The sequence below is a fragment of the Syngnathoides biaculeatus genome, chromosome 11, assembly GCF_019802595.1.
Source record: "Syngnathoides biaculeatus isolate LvHL_M chromosome 11, ASM1980259v1, whole genome shotgun sequence".
In the NCBI taxonomy this organism is placed as follows: domain Eukaryota; kingdom Metazoa; phylum Chordata; class Actinopteri; order Syngnathiformes; family Syngnathidae; genus Syngnathoides; species Syngnathoides biaculeatus.
Window position 1 is genome coordinate 14,519,606 of NC_084650.1, and position 18,973 is coordinate 14,538,578.

At 46.1% G+C, this 18,973-nt stretch overlaps 1 protein-coding gene across 1 annotated transcript in view; it reads left to right on the forward strand.

The window, feature by feature from the left end:
* Positions 1–309: 309 nt before the first annotated feature.
* The window catches only part of tmem33 (transmembrane protein 33), a 31,750-nt gene continuing 13,086 nt past the window's right edge, over positions 310–18,973 (forward strand). Inside the window, exon 1 of the mRNA XM_061834671.1 lies at positions 310–374. The gene's annotated coding sequence lies outside the window, so the exon portion shown is untranslated. The remainder of the gene's footprint in view (positions 375–18,973) is intronic.

An 18,973-nucleotide genomic window follows, 5' to 3' on the forward strand; every position in this document is an offset into this window, starting at 1 on the left:
ATCTCTCCTATTGGCTGCTCCTTGAGAGTATTTTCATTTTATATTTTTGCATTTGACGGTTGGTCCTGTTTAATAAAATGCTCAAAATCCATCGGCAACTCCTTCTCTCCTTGCTAATGTAATGGTGTGATGTTGTGCGCTATAATGGGAGCAGGACGTGGAAGTGCACTCTTATTTTGAAAGGCATTTATTCTTTTTTTTTCGTTCTTTTCAACGCTATTGGGTGTTTAAAAATGTTCATGGTAAAGGGGGAAAATGCAGTTGAAGTGTTGGTGGAAGATCTGAGAAACACGGGAAGTAGGCTGCGTGTTTTATTTTGAAGACGAGACTAGACGAAATCACTTCCTCTTGTGGTTCCGGCTTCTAAGTGTAAGGTAGGCATTTTGGTCTCCTCCACATATTTTCATCATTTTTTTTTTTTTTTTTTGTAAAAGGTGAATATTAATTAGAGGGAGTCTTCTGGTTAAGACAGTCTCGACCTAAGACTTTTCGACTTTACAACGCCCGTCCCCCGTCCGCCATTTTGTCTGGCTACTGCTTGTCCGTTTTTGTGCGCCGGGAGTATCTTCGCATTTTTCGCCCTGCTTTTTCGACATTATCGCCCCAAAGAAGAAAACTGTGTCTTTTAGCAATGGTTCTGAAGCCAAAAGAAAATCCATGAGCTAAAAACGAAGCTGAAGATCATAAAAAGATTGGAGAGACACTAACACCACCGAGTGTGACGACCGGAACACGGGGTTGGACCCGAATGCACGACTCGGGAGACGTAGAGGCAGTCCGGGAAACGTATTTATTCAGTCCAGCGTCGGGGATCAGGCAGGTCAGTCAACGGGAGCAGCAGTGGCAAGAACCTCAGGCGTAGGAGGTAGGTCGGTGGGCAGGCAGGAGTCGGTACACGGGAGATCAGGAACGGGATCACGAGGGTGCGGGAACGAGGCGTGAAGCAACGATCTGGCAAAGGCCAGACCGTACGTGCGGTTCGATATAACTCCGACGTAATTACTAGAGACGAGGCCTCCGCCACCTTGGGGACCGGTATGGCGAGGACAAGGACCGGCAGGGCCTAGACACCGAGGCTTCAGTCGGTCGACCGTGGTGACAATTATGAAAAACAAAGTCCATATTTTAGCGCATGTGAAGGGTTCCGTTCCTATTTGGGATCCTATGATCACAAAACAAGGTTCTTTGATACTCGCCGACATGGAGAGGATCGAGGACCAGGTTCTCGCGCAATAGCTACTAGCCAAATAGCCTTCTCTTCCTTTGTTCTTCCTTCCCTCCCGTCTTCTTCTCCATCCACCTCTCAGCAGTAATCCTAAGTACGTCATCTCGTCTATTTCGGTGTGTTTGCTTTTTGTACAAAGCATTTCGATGTAAATCCTGATTTTAAGGGTTGGAATCTGACTGAAGTCGAAATTCGAGAAAGTCCACCGTCAACAACTCGACTTACAGCGATGCCCTGCCACGTGTGGGCACCCCGAAAGTTAGCGGCTCACCGCTGCAAAATCTAAAACGTGAAAAGCTGCAAAGTAGAAGCAAACATGGCCGAAGGAGATGCAGGCGGGGTGGGGCCCCGCCCCCGCCCCCCCTCCCGTGCCGGTGAAAGATGGCCTCTTTTACGAGGCCAGACACGGCCGGAGAAAAATAACCAAACGGGCCAACTTTGATGGCCGCTGAATATATCGGGCACTCTGCCTCGAGTGTGCGTGTATGTGTGTGTTTGTGTGTGTGTGTGTGTGTGTGTGTGTTTGGGGTGGGGGTGGTGGGGGGGAGGGGGGGCGCGAGGGGTTAAGTAGGATAGAAGGCGGCCATACTTCAGATTGGCAGCAAGCTGCTGCAAGGATAATCTAATCACAGGACGCAATTCAATTAGGGCGGAGGGTCTCCGGGGCCGAGCAGCCAGCCGGGCAGCAGCCGGTGCAACTACTGGGGTGGGGGTGGGGGGGGGGGGGTTGTCGGTTGGGGGGGGGGTGTAGCGTTCTCGCCTCCGCCAGGACAGCATGAATGCAGATGAAATTTGAAATATGAAAATCTGCAATAATTTATGGACGCTGTCAGAGTGCCGCTCGGGGCGGGGGGGGGGGGGGGGGCACGGTCGGAAGGGGGCGGCGAGGATGAGGAAGACGAAGAGTTTGTTTTTGGCCGCCTGCTGCCGCGTGAATGATGACTTTATGAACATTTTATGAACGTACTCACACGGCCCGGTTCATTTAAAAACGCCGCAAACGTGGCCGACGCTGCGTTGGAAACGTTATTTTCATCACAAAAAGTCATGCTACACCCCCCCCCCCTAAATGTATGAAGTATGATTATACATTTGAAGGGGGGGGGACTTAAATTGAAAATGTTAATATTTTGCTATAATATGGTTTATGTGGGAAAATTTAATCAAAATATGTCGGTTTCCTATAATTTCCTTGATGACAACCCGACTGAGATCTGATAACGTTGCACAAATATGGCCGACATGCTGAATTGTGTAATTATTGTGGTTGTTTTTGTTTACTTACTTTGAGAGAGAGTTTCTTTCGGCTTGTCCCTTTCGGGGTCACCACAGCGTGTCATCTCAGATGAACGCACATATGTTTGGCACAATTTTTACGCCGGATGCCCTTCCTGACGCAACCCTTCTCAGGGAGTGGAGGCCCCAGTGGGATACGAACCCACAACCGCTGGTTTTCCAAACCAGTGCTCTAACCACTGAGCTACTTACTTTAACCTACAGAAAATAAAATAGTTATATGTATATTTTAAAAACTGCAATTTTTTTTACTTACTTTTACAAAGTGTCCCATATTTTTCACATTTTTCTCACCAATTAAAAAAAAACCGCCCTCAATCAAGTCCATCTTTGCATTTTGCTCCTGCGGTAACACTCCACAAATATGTATGTTTTCTTGCTTTTATCAAGTAACAGGAAAATCAAAATCATAATTGTGCCAATTCCTGCTGAATTCCATTTTTAATAGCGCAGAGTGCTCCGAGCTTCTATTGATCCACTTCCTCGGCCGTGGATCTGTGACTGTGTGCGTGTATGAGAGAGAGAGAGAGAGAAGCTGTACCTATAATTGCTCATTAGAGGCGTCCATTATGTCAGGAGGAATCCTTTTTGGATTGCACAAATCTGCCCGGAGTTTATATTTATTTATTCATTTATTTATTTATTTATTTTCTTATTTATCCGGGGGCCTCCATTATCGGAGCTGGGAAATCGGATTAGGCCGCGATGATTCTCCGCTTGCCAATAATTTCCCCACTGGCGCACAGCTCGGCCTTGCGCTGACCCCGCAGCCGTGTACGACAACGGCGACGGCGCAAAACAAAGTCGTGACGTCCGACGAGGTCTCCGATGTTCATTTGAATGTTGATATCCGACGGAAAATTCCATTTTATGTCAATGAAACGCTCATAAAGGTATTTACAGCCTCGATCCTTGAATCTAGTACACTGGCTTTTATTTGATGAATTCTTTATGTCGTATCAGTGACTATGGCTGCGGCGTGCAGTTGTTTATTTGTCACTCCCAGTTGAGGTTAATTGTAAAACTGACATGAAACAAAATGAAAATTAAGCATTATTATAATTCGAGGCCCAAATGTTCAACCCTACCGTGTGAGTTTCCCTAGCAAAAGTCTGCTAGCTTAATGCTAACATATAATGCCAAACATCGTAGACGACGGGCTAACAAGATTTGGCTGAGAAATTACGCTAATTGTTAAACGTTCTTTGTCAACGCACGTTGAACAGCGTCACATAAAACATTTCATATTTCAACTCCAAAGCGTTCAACCGACCAAACAATCTCATTTCGTCGAACAAAATCTTAATTCTGAGGGAATGCAAAACGCTGTGGGGAGGCTAACGCAGATTAGCATCAAAGGAGCGCCACTTTCACACGCGCGGAGCGGCAAATAAAACGGGCGGGAACATGTTCGCTCAAGTCTAGATTTTGTGTGCTATGTCTGCTTAGCAAATCAATTTTAATATAATTAATTTCATTTGTTGCAGCTTCAGTAAAATCCAAAAATATATCACTAAATCTGTATTTGTAAAATATAAAAGCAGACAGACACGTAAAAGAAAATGTTAGTTTATAAACTGGTTTCTGAAGAAATGTCCATTATGTTAATAATTCCCCGATATAGTAATTCTACTTCATAAAAATTATTCCCATTATTTCTTTATACAGTAATTTATCACCAATATGGCACATAATACGTGACAAAAATGTGAAAAAAAATCCAACAAGGACGGAATTTGTAATAGCTAAACCGCAATACAGCGAAGGATCACCGCATTCTCTTTTTTTATGACAAAAGTAGTTTGTTTGGCGCTTTAAAAAAAAAAATGATTATTATCTATTTTTGGGGGGGGGGGCAAATGTAACGACGGAATGGCAACGGACGCCGTCTCCACTTCCCGCGTTGTCTGCTGGAAGCCGTGTCGTCGGCCACTCGAAGCAGATTGCCGCCTAATTGTGCTTTTCAGTGCCGCTGTGCGCCGACGGAAAGGCGAGGGTCCGACGGGGGGAGGGGGCGGAGGTGGTTGTGGTGGGGGAGGGGGGGGGGGTCAGGAATCCCAGCTAGCGGCCTGTCATTGACGCGTCGCGGCAGAGGTCAGCATTCTTGTTGTTGGCTGCGCGGCGGCCACCAGAGTTGCTGACGGCGTCGTCGCCATCAATCACTTCTTCTTTTTTTCTTCTTCTTCTCCTTCTTCCTCTTTTCGGATTCGGGATCATCAAGTTCCCACCCGGGCTCCCCAATCCGGAGCCCCACCGGCGGCGGCTCTCGAGCGGCAGCCATTTTCACCTCCAGCACGTCGTCCGCCGCCATCGCTGTCATCCTGCCGCAGACGGGATAAACGGATTACCCGCCGACATCCTCGGAGGAGGTGGATGGTGGCGGTGGGGGGGGGGGGGGGGGACTTGGAAAGTGGGAGGGGGGGGGGTCCACTATCCGGGACTCTTTATTGAGGCGTCTATGGGGCTTTTTTTTTTCTGCCCGCGCTCGGCCTTGCCCTCGCCGTCATCAATCATCCCGCCGTCCGGCCGCCTCGGCCGATCGCGACCCTCCAGGAAGCTCTAAAGGAGACAAACAGAACATTAGTGTGTTGACGCCGCGGCCTGTCACGCGATTGACTGACAGCCGAGCCAGATCGGGGATCGGGACCGCGCTCGGACCCGGCAGAGCCGCCGGTGGGGGGGAAACACTGCTGTCGTAAAACCTGCTTTCACTTTTTGTGGGAGGTGTAGCCTGAAAAACTATAAGCCAAAAAAATATGAAAACTGGTTGCTAGCGTATCAATTGTACCTCGGGTCAGCTGGTCGATCCCAGCCCCGTGCCTCCGTGGGTTTTCTCCAGGCACTCCGGTTTCCTCCCACATCCCAAAAACATGCGACATTAATCAGACACTCTAAATTGCCCCAAGGTGTGATTCTGAGTGCTACTGTTTGTCTCTATGTGACCTGCGATTGGCTGGAAACCAGTTCAGGGTGTCCCCCGCCTCCTGCCCGTTGACACCTGGGACAGGCTCCAGCACTCTCTGTGACCCTCGTGAGGATAAGCGGCAAAGAAAATGGATGGATGGATGAACGAAGGGGCTTGGTAACAAAATAATGCTCAACATTACTTAATGCACTTGACAAAGTTGAAATGTTGCTCCAGATTGCAGCAAAAATCACGGCAGTTGACGCACATGATTGGCTTACGCGGGCCACATCAAATGATGTGCAGGGCCAGATCTGGGCCACACGCCTTGAGTTAGACACCAGTGCAGTTTAGAGGTTCAAATCAACATCGGTTCACGCCCTGAAACTTGAACAATGATGATGTAGCCTTTAATTTACAGGTACTCACTTTTATCCATTGCTTCTACGCAATATACTATACTGTACGCAAAGTTAGCAACATTTTATTAACATCAACTTGGCATTAAAACTTGACCTGAACACCAGAAACGGATGTCATTTTTTAGTCGGACTCACTACCATTATCATTAATGTACAACAACCCCCCTCCAAAAATATAATGTATACATCATCTACTTCCTCCAAATGCTCCAGGAAGTAGAAGAAGAAGACAAGGAGGAGGTCGAACGTGATCGCAGAACTATCTCATAGCAGACGCCGACGGGGGCGCAATAAAGGCGGAGAGCACGGAAACGGGAGGCGGGGGCCGTCAATTAGCCGTCTGTTAGCGGCAAGCGCAGACCTCACCTCAGGAAACGCCACCGCCTGCACCGAAATTGAGCAATCCTTCAAGCCCGACAAGCCGACCTTGCCGCTGTACGACTGCGTGTGAGTTTGTATCAAACTCATCATAAAACTTAAAATGCTCCAAGGAGATTAGACAATTTGGAATCGATTGTTTTGTGCGACACATAAACTACTGTTCCAAAGTAGCGTATATGGTGGAAGTGTTTTTATTTATTGAGGAAAAGCTGATTATTTCCAATGAAAATTTTAAATGTACGGAGCCCCTAAAGGGAGATTGAAAAAAAAAACTGTTTCTCATTATAATGAGTAGGTTTCTCATTGTAATGAGTAAGTTATTCAATAACTTACTCAATACAATGAGAAACTTCCTCATTACAATGAGAAACTTACTCATTACATTGAGAAAGTTTCTCACTACAATGAGAAACTTACTAATTATGATGAGTAACCTACTCATTACAATGAGAAACAAGTTTTTTTTCCCCAATGTCCCTTAATCTGTCTGTAATACGGAGCCCCTAGAGGGGCATCGAAAAAAAAAACTGTTTCTCATTATAATGAGTAGGTTTCTCATTGTAATGAGTAAGTTATTCAATAACTTACTCAATACAATGAGAAACTTCCTCATTACAATGAGAAACTTACTCATTACATTGAGAAAGTTTCTCACTACAATGAGAAACTTACTAATTATGATGAGTAACCTACTCATTACAATGAGAAACAAGTTTTTTTTCCCCAATGTCCCTTAATCTGTCTGTAATACGGAGCCCCTAGAGGGCCATCGAAAAAAAAAACTGTTTCTCATTGTAATGAGTAGGTTTCTCATCGTAATTAATAAGTCTCTCATTGTAATGAGAAACTTTCTCAATGTAATGAGAAGGTTTCTCATTGTAATGAGTAAGTTATTCATTAACCTACTCATTACAATGTAATGAGTAAGTTATTCATTAACTTACTCATTACAATGAGTAACTTACTCATTACAATGAGAAACTTACTCATTACAATGTGAAACAAGTTTTTTTTTACTCATTGTGTAAATTACTCATTACAATGAGAAACCTACTCATTACAATGTGAAACTTACTCATTACATTGAGAAAGTTTCTCATTACAATGAGAAACAATGTTGTTGTTTTTTCAGTATCCCTTTACGGGCTCCGTCTACTGTATGTCTACTGTTTGTCTAATGTCTACTGTTTTTTTAAAAGTATACCTTAAAAGGATTAAATATTTCCAAGTACCTCAGCGCCATCTTACTGTCTGTCTGTCTTACTTACTGTCACTCCTCAGCCTGTTTAGTTGCGCACCAAGTTAATATTTTGTTGTATGAATGACAGCAAATGAATACGCATCTTAATCGGACCGTTTGCCATCGAGTCGAAGCGCACGACATCGTTGGGGCCAATAGAGCTCGTGCACGTGACGTCACCTTTTTCACGGCGCCATATTGCCGGTCAAACAGATCCGCTCGACATTGTGGGAGACATTGAACCGGAGGAGAATATTTACAATACCCGAGACCTGTTGTGGTGTTGGTTGTCACCACAGTCGAGACAGATATTCAAAGAGATCATTCTATGGAATATAAGATGAAAAGACCAGAAAATATCGATGGATTTTCGGCAATTAAACGATGATGCCCAACAAAAATGTGTAGAGATCACTTCATTTCAGGAAGAAATTATTATTAATCTCAATTTACCAATTAGTATCTATAATTCCAAATTGACTCATTTGAGAGCAAAGCGTATTTTAAAAAAGAAAATAAACCGTCTGTTGCAGCGAGGTTGTATGTGTGGCAGCGATACGCTTCTGTGTACAGAGGAGTAACTCGCTGTCCTCTTTTTTCTTTCCAATCATAAATAACGAATGCAAGTTTGTGTAAAACCAGGGGTCATTTATTTAATTATTGGTATTTGTATTGAAAAAATCTGAGCGGGTCCATCACTATGTGGGATTTATTTTGGATTGAGAACAGATCCAGCAACGAAGTATTTGTACACATCCAGACTTTTCTACGCTTTCAAAGTCATCCGTGTAAATCTCGACGACTTCCTCTCCAGATCCACGTGTAGATCCAGTTGTCCAAGACAAGCGGAAGCTTTGTTATCGGCGAAAACATCGACTTTGGCATTAAATATGGGTCCTCTATGCCAAGTGTCTCTCATTTTTCCACGTACCTTCGTTTATTATCCCCTTCTAACAGTTTGACGGTATCGGACAAGACTCTGGGCGTCGTGCTGTAGGACATATTTTCGTTTGGTCTCAACGGACTTAGCATTGAACAACGCTTTGCTAGACCGGCAATATGGCGACGTAAACAAAACTCACGTGATTTTATGACGTAGGTGCACGAGCTCTATGAAGCCAAGTTGCACCATGTTCCGCGGCTAGCCAAGGCTGATAGCGCGCATTAGCGTAGCATTAGCACTGTTCAACAAGGACTCTGTTGACTTGTGCGCGTCTTCCTTCAGGTGCCGTTCATCCCCAAGCATTGACAACCCCCCCCCCCCCCACACACACACACACACACACCCCCGTGACCCGAGGCGGACAAAATGTCATTGACAACGGAGGACATATTTTCTGGTGTCTCCTTCTGCAGGTATTTTACCCGCTGCGGCTCCAACTCCAGTCATCCAACGCCGAGTTACAAAAATAAGTTTTCTTGTCATTGCACGGGTTTCGCACTGGTTGTGATGACACTTTGCAGGTGTCCAGCTACAACAATGTTGCGTTATACACTGCGCGTTCATTTCTTTGCCCCCCCCCCCCCCCACACCAAACACTCCCTAAATCAAAGGACGGCCATTTATCATGGCGCTCGGACAGCTTTCTTCTGTGGCTACCTCGCGCTGTTCGCTTCCAGCCACCGAATTCCGCATTTTTATGGAAAACCGCAGTCATTTTGATTGATGAAATCCAAAGATGTCCAAAGCAATCCGGGGGATCCCCGACTGTGGCGCACCGGCGGGGTGCTGCACTGTTGCCATTGTCCCGCGCCAAGAAAAGGGGGTGGGGGGAGCGGCGTCCCAGGAGGGAAGAAATCACCATTTTAGCCTCAAAAGGGGGCTAAGGGGGGAAAAAGGCAAAAGTTTTCTTTTACAGGCAGTGGGAAAGTGCAGGAAAACTTTTTTCCTCTTGTATCAACGGAAACAATGTACTTGTTCTCGGTGCATTCAGCTATAGAGAAAAGCAATGGGTCCGTGGAACCGGCTCAGAATAATGACTTGGTTGTTGCTTAAAGATACATAAATTGGGGTTTCCCCCCCCCCCTATTAATTTCCAAGTTAATACAGAAATATTAGTTCAGATATCCGGATTTATCTCACCAAATTTGACTTTGAGACATGAACCCTAATAGCAACGTTTATCACAAGTAGACTCAGAAAAACAAAAAAAGTCTCAAGGAGCTATGTCTAAAAAATCCGCAGGAATTCTGCAGAATGTTTTAGTCCAAAGGGGGCATTTTCAGCTCATTTGGGCCATTTCCACGGATTCTTTCGGGTCGAACGTGCACTCGGTTTCACTTAGCGGCATGAAATTCGAGCGGACCCGCAAAAAGTTCTGGCGAACTCGTCCTTGAAAACGCATGATAGGCGGCCATCTTGGTTCAAAGTGGTGAGTTAAAGGTCCACTGTCGTGATTTTTAGTATGTTATTAATGAAAAAACGGCAGCTGGTATGGACCCATTAGTTTTTTTTCACCACAAAACATGATTTTGACGTTTATGGCTTTTTGTCACTCCCGCCATGAAAATCCTCTCGAGGGATTTGTTTCCGAGAAGAAGCAGGAAGTGACGTACAGGCCAGTAGCATACTCAAGCGCAGTCCCCAGCAGGCACAAGACGTGGATTCAACGTTGAATTGATGTTTTTTAGGTCTCGACGTCGAACAACCTAAATTGTTTCGACATTGGAACTAGACGTTGTTTCAACGTATAATCCCCGTCTGGTGCCTGCTAGGTCGTCTGTTTATAGTAGTTTTACCTGCTGCAATGTAGCTCGTTGTTCCTCCGTGTTAGCCAAAATGCCGGCTCGTTGTATTGCTGGATATTGCTCCAACGCTCAGGAGGACGGATTCGCTCTTCATACTTTTCCAAAAGACCCGGTTCGTCGTAAAAAATGGTTTGCACGGGCGCAAAGGACGAGAGTTTCGTGGGTTCAAAATGACAGGTAGATGTGTATACAGCTACTAAAAAAATAAAATAATAGTTGGGGCGGACGTAAACCGTAAGTCAGCGGTGCTAAATGTGTCGACGAGCCACCCTGTGCGGCACCCCGTCCGTCATCTCCGCCGCGGAGGTGGATCGGACTGGGAGGCGGTTCGGCAGGGGCGTCTATGCTAGCAGCCGCGAGCGCCGTTGTTCATCGCCGCCACGGAGGTGGATCGGGCGGATGGCGAATGTCCCAGTGTGACGTCACGGACAGAAGATGCAGGCGATATGGCGACCACTTGAATGTCGAATGACACTTCCGCAACTTTGCGCATGGAAGACGCCCTCTCGGCTCGTATTTATTTTTTCGTATAGACTTTGAAGTGAATAATATTACGTGTATTTTTCATGACAATATCTATTTTAGAACGTTTATATATGCATGACACTTGACCTTTAAGGATCGTTTTGTCCATTTCGAGTGGTCCTTCCAAGGCAACGTAGTACCAAGTTCACACGAGGGAAAAAATGACATTTGGGAGCAAAAGCTATCATGGGTAAAACTGCAAAAGGAAGGCCGCCAGTTTGGTTGCAAGCCCCCATTTTTTTCTATCGATGAATGCTTCAAAATTCGAGCCCACACGCATTCTACAGATGGCCAACGCTTAATCGCTAACAATTGTAGGTTTTATCACTTGTACTTGAAAAATGTAACAGATATTGTGTAGCTGTGTTACCATTTTGGCGACATTTGTCACCGCACACTCGTCGGAATTTGTCGTATTAAATTGCTCCTGGAATTACATTTCCCGTGCACATTTGTGGGATTTGCGCAAAAAACAAGAAACAACAAAAGTGCCTTTTTTTTTTTTTTTTTTTTTTTTGGTACTCCCGGGTGTGACAAAGTGATGCAGGTTTCTTTTATTTGCTTGTCTCGTTTGTGCAGTGATTCATATCACCTGTCCGCCATAATTGGCCTCTTTTATTAATACCAGCAGCGTGTCTCCCCTTTGCACCCAATAAGGCCCTCATATTGCCTACTTAATACGGCCTCACCCGAAGGGAGCGTCAATAAATCTCCCTTTAACCAGTGTTTTTTTTTTCTTTCTTTTTTTTTTTTTTTTTGTACCGCCACCCGCCCCGCAGTAAAGTGTCCTCGGGGCGACGTCGTGACCGTGTTACAGAGCCGATTGTGCGCGGCGTTTAGGAGCAGCTGCCGCCACCACAGACAAGGCCTTGTCAATTAGGGGCTGACAAGCTGCTCCTCCAGCTGCCCGCGGGCGCTCCGTGTCGGCCCCGCAGCCGCCCGCCGCCTGCGGGGCCCGCAATTAGGAGCCGTGTCAGCCCCCGGGGGCCGGGAAGCTCGGCGGCTGGCGGCGGGCACCGGCGAGAGTCGCGCGCGGTGCCCGCCGCTGCTGTTTGTCGGCCGTCGGGTCTTTCCTGCCGTTTTGGATGGACGGGACCATTTTAGGGTCATTTAGAACATTCACAGGAGTTCTTCGAAGAGAAACTCGGGCTGAGATATTTTGTCAAATTTTTACCAAATACAAATATTTGGTTGCCACGTTCAGAATCAGAATCAGCTTTATTTGCGAAGTGCGTAAAAACACACAAGGAATTTTTCCCCTGCCCAAAATCTCACCCGAGGTCCGTCGTTTTGTGTTGAAGCACTGGTGTCAAACTCAAGGCCCGGGGGCAAGATCTGGCCCGCCACAGGATTTTATGTGGCACGCGAAGCCAAATCTAGAGTGTCAATTTCCGTGATTTTTGTAAAAATCTGTACCAAAAATTTCAAATTGTCATATATCATAAATGAGAAAGTTGAGATCTTACAAGCATTTTTTTTTTGGTCAATTTGGCCATTAGAAGGCGTCCCTCAAGGAAGAAATTTTGTCCAAAATCACTCCCAAATTTGAACCAAGCCATATTCGACCAATGGGCAATACTATATTGCAAAAAAAATAACGTCAAATATAGATTTCGGCATTGCATGTTAATCTAGTTCAATGTTTCATTTAGCAACAAGCTAAATTTAGCAAATTTGACCTATCATGGGTAGACCAACCAAAAAAAGTCTCGTGTTTTGGGGCTGAAAGTTTGTCAATCATATCAAATCAATCACAAAAACTGCCTTCTACCATCTGAAGAACAATATGTAGAGTGAAGTCTGGTATGTGTCAAGCAGACCGGGAAAAGCTCATCCATGCTTTTATCTCAAGTAGACTTGACTATTGTAAAGGTCTTCTGACTGGGCTCCCCAAAAAGAGCCTTAAACAGCTGCAGCGCATTCAGAATGCTGCAGTTCGCGTTCTTACCAAAACTAAGCGGTTTTTGGTGGCTGCTTGCCCCCGTCAGTTTTACCCGTGAGTATTCGGGACCCAGTTGAGTAAATAAGTCCAAAAGTTGTCTCCATTGCTGTCACAACTCTGACATTCCGCAGACAGATCGCTCACCAATCCGCCTTTTGTACGCCGTGTCAGCGCTAGCAGCTGGTGGTGGCATTCCCGGCCCTCGGACGCCGACCTTTGACCCCCACCGCGAGGGGCGAAGAGGGGGCGGCCCGCTCTCCGGACAGGGCCGTCCGGCCGTCGCCGCAGCGCCCGCGGTAGCTCGGGTCAGCGGGGGCCAAGTTTCCAGCGAACAAAAAGCCCCGAAAGATCGCCGTGCCAGTGGGATCATTAGTTGGAGCGTTTGTTTAACTAATTAGCAAGCTGGGCAGGCCCGGGGGAGGCTTGTATGGATGACACGGACCTCATACGGGACGGCGCCGACGTCCCTCCGTGAGAGAAAAAGCGGCCCGAGTTCCACTCATTTGTGTCGTCTGCCGATCAAATCCAAGCCGTAAAACTTTGAGAATCTGGGAAACATCGCGAATGCCTCCGTAGTTACAAAAAATAATAATAATAATAATAATTTTAGATATCTTTGAAGGCTCCGGCACTCCCCGCGACCCTCGTGAGGATAAGCGGCTAAGAAAATGTCTGAATGGATAGATGTCTTTATCATCGTGGCAGGAAGGAACAACTCCAGTAAATACTCGCTCACTAAATATTGCCATTGATCCCAAGAAAAAAAGCTTTGTTGTACCTATCAGGACTAAATTTCACACGGAGTAAATCGAGACAAGCTGGTCAGTCTTTAAGTCGTCCGGATATTCGTTTTCTGAGATTTTCGTTTGGCGCGCAGTGAGATTTTCCTCGTTGCAAAATATATGCCGTGGCTCAAAAAAATGTCGGAAAAGATTGTTTCACACAGAGACCCTGCAAAATGGCGGCGTTCAAGACGAGTCACAAGACGTAACTGTCTTCGACCTCTTTCACAGAAATCAGTGAAGCTGGCAAGGCAGAGTCGGCATCCAACCTGTCGTTGAATTTTTTTTTATCCATCCGCCCCAGAAAAGTGAAGAACAAATCTCGCCCAAAGCAAAATACTTTTAACTGGATTTAACACGGAGACCAGTGAAGCAATCGACGTGATGTTTGACTAGTAACAGAAGATTTGTGTCTGTGTGATACTTATACACAGAACCCAGCAAAAGTGGGGTGTACGCTTTTAAGAACCCGACAAAACCAGGCGTGTGGTCGCTAGCTTTTGCTTCCGTTCCTCGAACTGGTCGCAGCTTAAACGGGAGGTTCTGGCCTGCCCGAATCGTAATTCAATAAATGCTGCTGAATTTGGAGCGAATGTTGCGAATACTCGACGTGAGACGCTCCCGGCGACGACTGCAGTGGACTGAAATCACCCTCGGTGCGATCTTAGTACCCAAATTGAAGCGTAAGTTAGCCTAGCCTGGATCGCTAACAACAAAACGCTTCTGTTTTCTAATATTTACTGAGGAGGACAACATCAAATGCTAGTATCTAAACGTCCCGCAAAACCTACGTATGGTACACTACGAGGATCGTGAGTACTCCTAAGAAGTTGGGCGAGTGGAAACGTCAACTTAAACTTGCTTATCGGCCTCGTATTCCTTAGCTTAGCTTGCTAACACCGAGACGCGCTTGTGATCAATTCGCGGATGTTGAACAAACATCGAAGTGGACTCGACCTTCAACCACGAGAGTGACAGCCATTATGGTTTGAATCCCTTCCATCCACATATCCTTTAAATCGCCATATCCTTTACATTTTCACACTGGTAATATGTGATTTGTGTAGTTTATGTGCTGCGTTTTGATTGCTTGCATTTGACCTTAACATTGACATAGATGAGGAGATTATGTGTTGTTATTATATTATTACATTATGTGGCGGCACGGTGGTTCGGATGGTAAAGCGTTGGGCTCACAGTTCTGACGTCCCGGGTTCGATCCCGGACCCGTCTGTGTGGAGTTTGCATGTTCTCCCCGTGCCTGCGCGGGTTTCCTCCGGGCACTCCGTTTTTTCCTCCCACATCCCAAAAACATGCAACATTGATAAGACACTCTAAATTGCCCATAGGTGTGGTTGTGAGTGCGGCTGTGATCAGTCTCTATGTGCCCTGTGATTTGGATGGCAACCAGTTCAGGGTGTATGCAAAGATAGCGCTGGGATTGACTCCAGCACTCCCCGCAACCCTTGTGAGGATAAGCGGCAAGGAAAATGGATGGGTGGACTGATGGATGGATGATCTTCACTCTCCAATTTTTTTATTTTTTTTTTTTTATACTCAGATGTTACTCATCGTTTACTCAGGGCTTAAGTATTTTTTTTTCAGAGTAGATTTTACTCTTAAGTAATTTTTGGAGGACTACTTTTTAATTTTACTAGAGTACTATTTGTGTCGCGGTACAGTGACTCGGCTGGAAAGCGTTGGCCTCACAGTTCTGAGGTCCCGGGTTTGATCCCGGACCCGCCTGTGTGAAGTTTGCATGTTTTCCCCCTGCCTGCGTGGGTTTTTTTCTTCGGGTGGGCACTCCGGTTTCCTCCGACATCCCAAAAACGTGCAACATTACTTGGACACTCTAAATTGCCCGTAGGTGAGATTGTGAGTGCGGCTGTTTGTCTCGATGTGCCCTGCGATTGGCCGGCAACCAGTTCAGGGTGTAACCCCGCCTCCAGGCTCCGGCCGTCCTTGTGAGGATAAGCGGCAAAGAAAATTGATGGTTGTTATTCGTGTCAAGTGACAGTACTCTCATTTGAGTGCAATATTTTGGGTGCTTGAGCCAACTCTTTTCAGGAGTGCCTTTTACGCAGAATCCAGCAAAGCGGGGCGAGACAGAAGAAAGCGGCAACGCGTTCAGGGACCCTGCGCAGGGTTCAAAGTAGCGTTCGGGGACACTGAAGTTCAAGAACAGAGCAAACAAAAAGGCGCTTGTTGCGGCGGGCGGGATGGGGCGTTTAAGGTCCCGTGTTAAATACGGGAACGTCGAGGCGAGCGGGAGAAAAGGGGGTCAAGAAAAGTCAACAAGAGAGCAGTCTTGATGACAGAAGGAATTCGATATCAAAAATAGATAAATCTCCTGGCTGGGGGGCAGCCGCACAATGGCCACAATGAGGGCGAGTGTTGGAGTCAACACACGTTTGTTGCGGGCCATTAAATGCGCTGCACGGACTTGTTAACATTTAACACAAAACGTTTGGGTGTGGAGAAAGGGGGAAGAAAGGAAAGCTGTTTCCAAGATGGGGTGGGCGTGACACGCACGCCTCCGGATCGGGACTTGGACCGACGCCTTCTTTTTGAGCGGCGCATTGCTTCGGATCGGGCGCTGCTCAACGTGCGGGAGGCGGGTCGAAACGGAGAACTCCAAACTAACGGTGATCTGTACGTCGCTCGCACGTCTGGCAATAAAAACGCAAATTGAACATTTTGGAACTTCCGCTCAGTTTCGGTACAAAATTTCAGCTTGCTTGTATGATTTGAAACAAGACAGTGATCGGTGAGTTTGAGTATTTTTCAAATCTACTTAAAAAAAATGGAATTGCCGTTTTAAATTATTAGGTGGCCGCACGGTGGCCTCAGCTGGTAAAGCGTTGGCCTCACAGTTCTGAGGATCCGGTTTTGATCCCGGACCCGCCCGTGTGGAGTTTCCTTCGGGTAATCAGGGTTTCATACCACATCCCAAAAACATGCAACTTTAATTGGACACTCTCAATTGCCCCTAGGTGTGATTGTGAGTGCGGATTTTCTCTCAATGTGCCCTGTGATTGGCTGGCGACCAGTTAAGGGTGTAACTCGCCTCCTGCCCGTTGACAGCTGGGATAGGCTCCAGCACTTCCCGCGACCCTCGTGAGGATAAGCGGCAAAAGAAAATGGATGGGTGGATAGATTATTAGGTCAAAAATAAAATCTTTGTGAATGTGGGCTGTGAACAAATATGACTGCTTTCGTTTTATGTGCTTGTTTCTACCTAGGTCGCTTCTTTCACACAGAGATCCTGAAAATTTACCAAATATTAAAATTTTAAATATAGCCTCCTTCACGTCACATACAGAACCTGCAAAATGGAATCCAGCCCCTGTAACACAGAGATTCTGAAAGACATTTAAAAAAATGTGATGAAACTTCATCCACTTTCACACGGAGAACCTGCAAAACTATTAGATGTGGCCTTTCACACAGAGATTCTACGAGACCTTGCGAAATCCAAAAATTAGCCGCTGTCAAGCCGAGATCCTGAAAAAGTATACAGTGCATAATCTTTCACACTGGAATCCTACAAAATGCTTGAAAATCATTTTTTTCTGCAGCTGTCATACAACAATATAAAATGCACCACTTTTTTCAGAGAGAGAAAAATCTTGCTAGTTGGTACCCTCTTTCACACAGAGACCACACACCACTTTTTAACAGAGTTTCATCGAAACTATAAATTAAACTCTTGGGTCTTTCACACGCAGAGGCAGAAAAATGGCAAAATATAACCAATTTGATGCCAATATCTTGCAAAATTATAAAATAAAAATTCACACGGGGACTCTGCCAAACAATAAACTTTGTAGCCTCTTCCACACAGAGACCCTGCAAAATTATGGCGGATGGGACTAAAGGATGAGAGGTGGAAAACACTTATATGTACTCGGAGAGCACATATAGACAATAATCACATTCAAACCTTTGGACAATTTGGACTTTTCAATTAAACTTATGTGCGTGTTTTGCACTGCAACACAGTCAAATTCTGCAGCGTCTGACGGGGATTCAAACTTGGATCTTTTTGCTAGCCGCTACGCGACAAACCCCTCACACTCACATCTATGGACAATTTTAGCGTCTTCCATCGGCTAAACATGCATTTGGAAAGCGGGAGGGGAAATCAACACAAACATAGCGAGGACCTGGGATTCAAACCTGGAACCTTTCCACTGAGGTCGCAAAATGAGGACTTGAACAAAAAAATCCCAACCAATTGCTTACAGACGCTACGAGATGGCGGGAAAGCACTACTTTTGTCTAAATGAAGCTCCTCAACTCATTGTGAATCATTTCCTTGGCACAAGATCGCCAACAGATGGCGCCAAAGCAAATGTAACCCAAAAAAGTCTGTGCCTGCTGAACTGCGTATATCGAACTGTACCTCAAATATGTTTTTTTATATTTCATACGCAGCATTTGTGGAGTTTGGTAGTGTACCTAATGTAATGTCCCGGGAGTGTCCACACGAGGCGCTGAGAACTCTGCGTGACCTTCAACCCGACCGCCCGCCGGCGCCCTCCCCCTCGTCGCCAGTCACACACTAGTCTGAATTCCATAATTCTTCGGAGTGGGGGGGGGGGTCGGAAAAATCCTTCTTTTTGACAATTTAATAGCGCAAACTAATCACGCGGGTGACACGGGCCATTCATCCGCCGGCGGTCTCACAAAGAGCAGGGCCTTCTCTCCCCGCGGTCTGTCGCGGACTCGGCGGTCGGGGCCCGGCCCGCCGTTTTGCGACGTGGGGTGCACAATAAAAGCTTTGTCAGCGCTTAATGGTTATGTTTGCCAAGCCACCCAAAACCAAACGCAACCTATCAAACGCAAGCATGCATCTCGGCATGGAGTGAAAAATGGGCTGCGGGCCGGGCCGGGCCGGGCCGGGCAAAACCCGACCTGCGTTTTACAACCTAAATCAGGGGTGTCAAATCTCATATTTTGTCGCGGGCCACGTTGTAGTTCTGGTATCCCTCAGGGCGGGGCGTTGTGACTGTGAAACCATAAAAATCGTATCATATTGACACGTAAAATTTATGAATTACTTTTGGAATCAGAAATCAAGGGTGATGGGTTTTTCAACTATTGTTGATGTTTTGGTAACATAAACACAGTTGCAATACCTCAACCTCATCATTATGATATGATCATTTAAAATTTTGGGACAGATTTGAACAAGAATCATGGAAGTTGACGTACATGGTTTGCCTTCGCGGGCCACATAAAACCACGTGGCGGGCCAGATGTGGCCCGCAGGGCCTTGAGTTTGACACCTGCGACCGAAATTCTGACGTCTGCGTGTTGAAACTGTCACGCGCGCTTTCAATTCATCACAGATTCAAGCTGTGTCAAAAAAAAAAAAAAAATCAAATTACTCGAGTCGACACAAAATTTTTAATCTTAAACTGGAATCACGAGTGCGCTAATGCTAATCGTGATTGCTAACCATCACTTTGGAGTCAGCCAGTCCTCCCTCAAACTTCGAACAC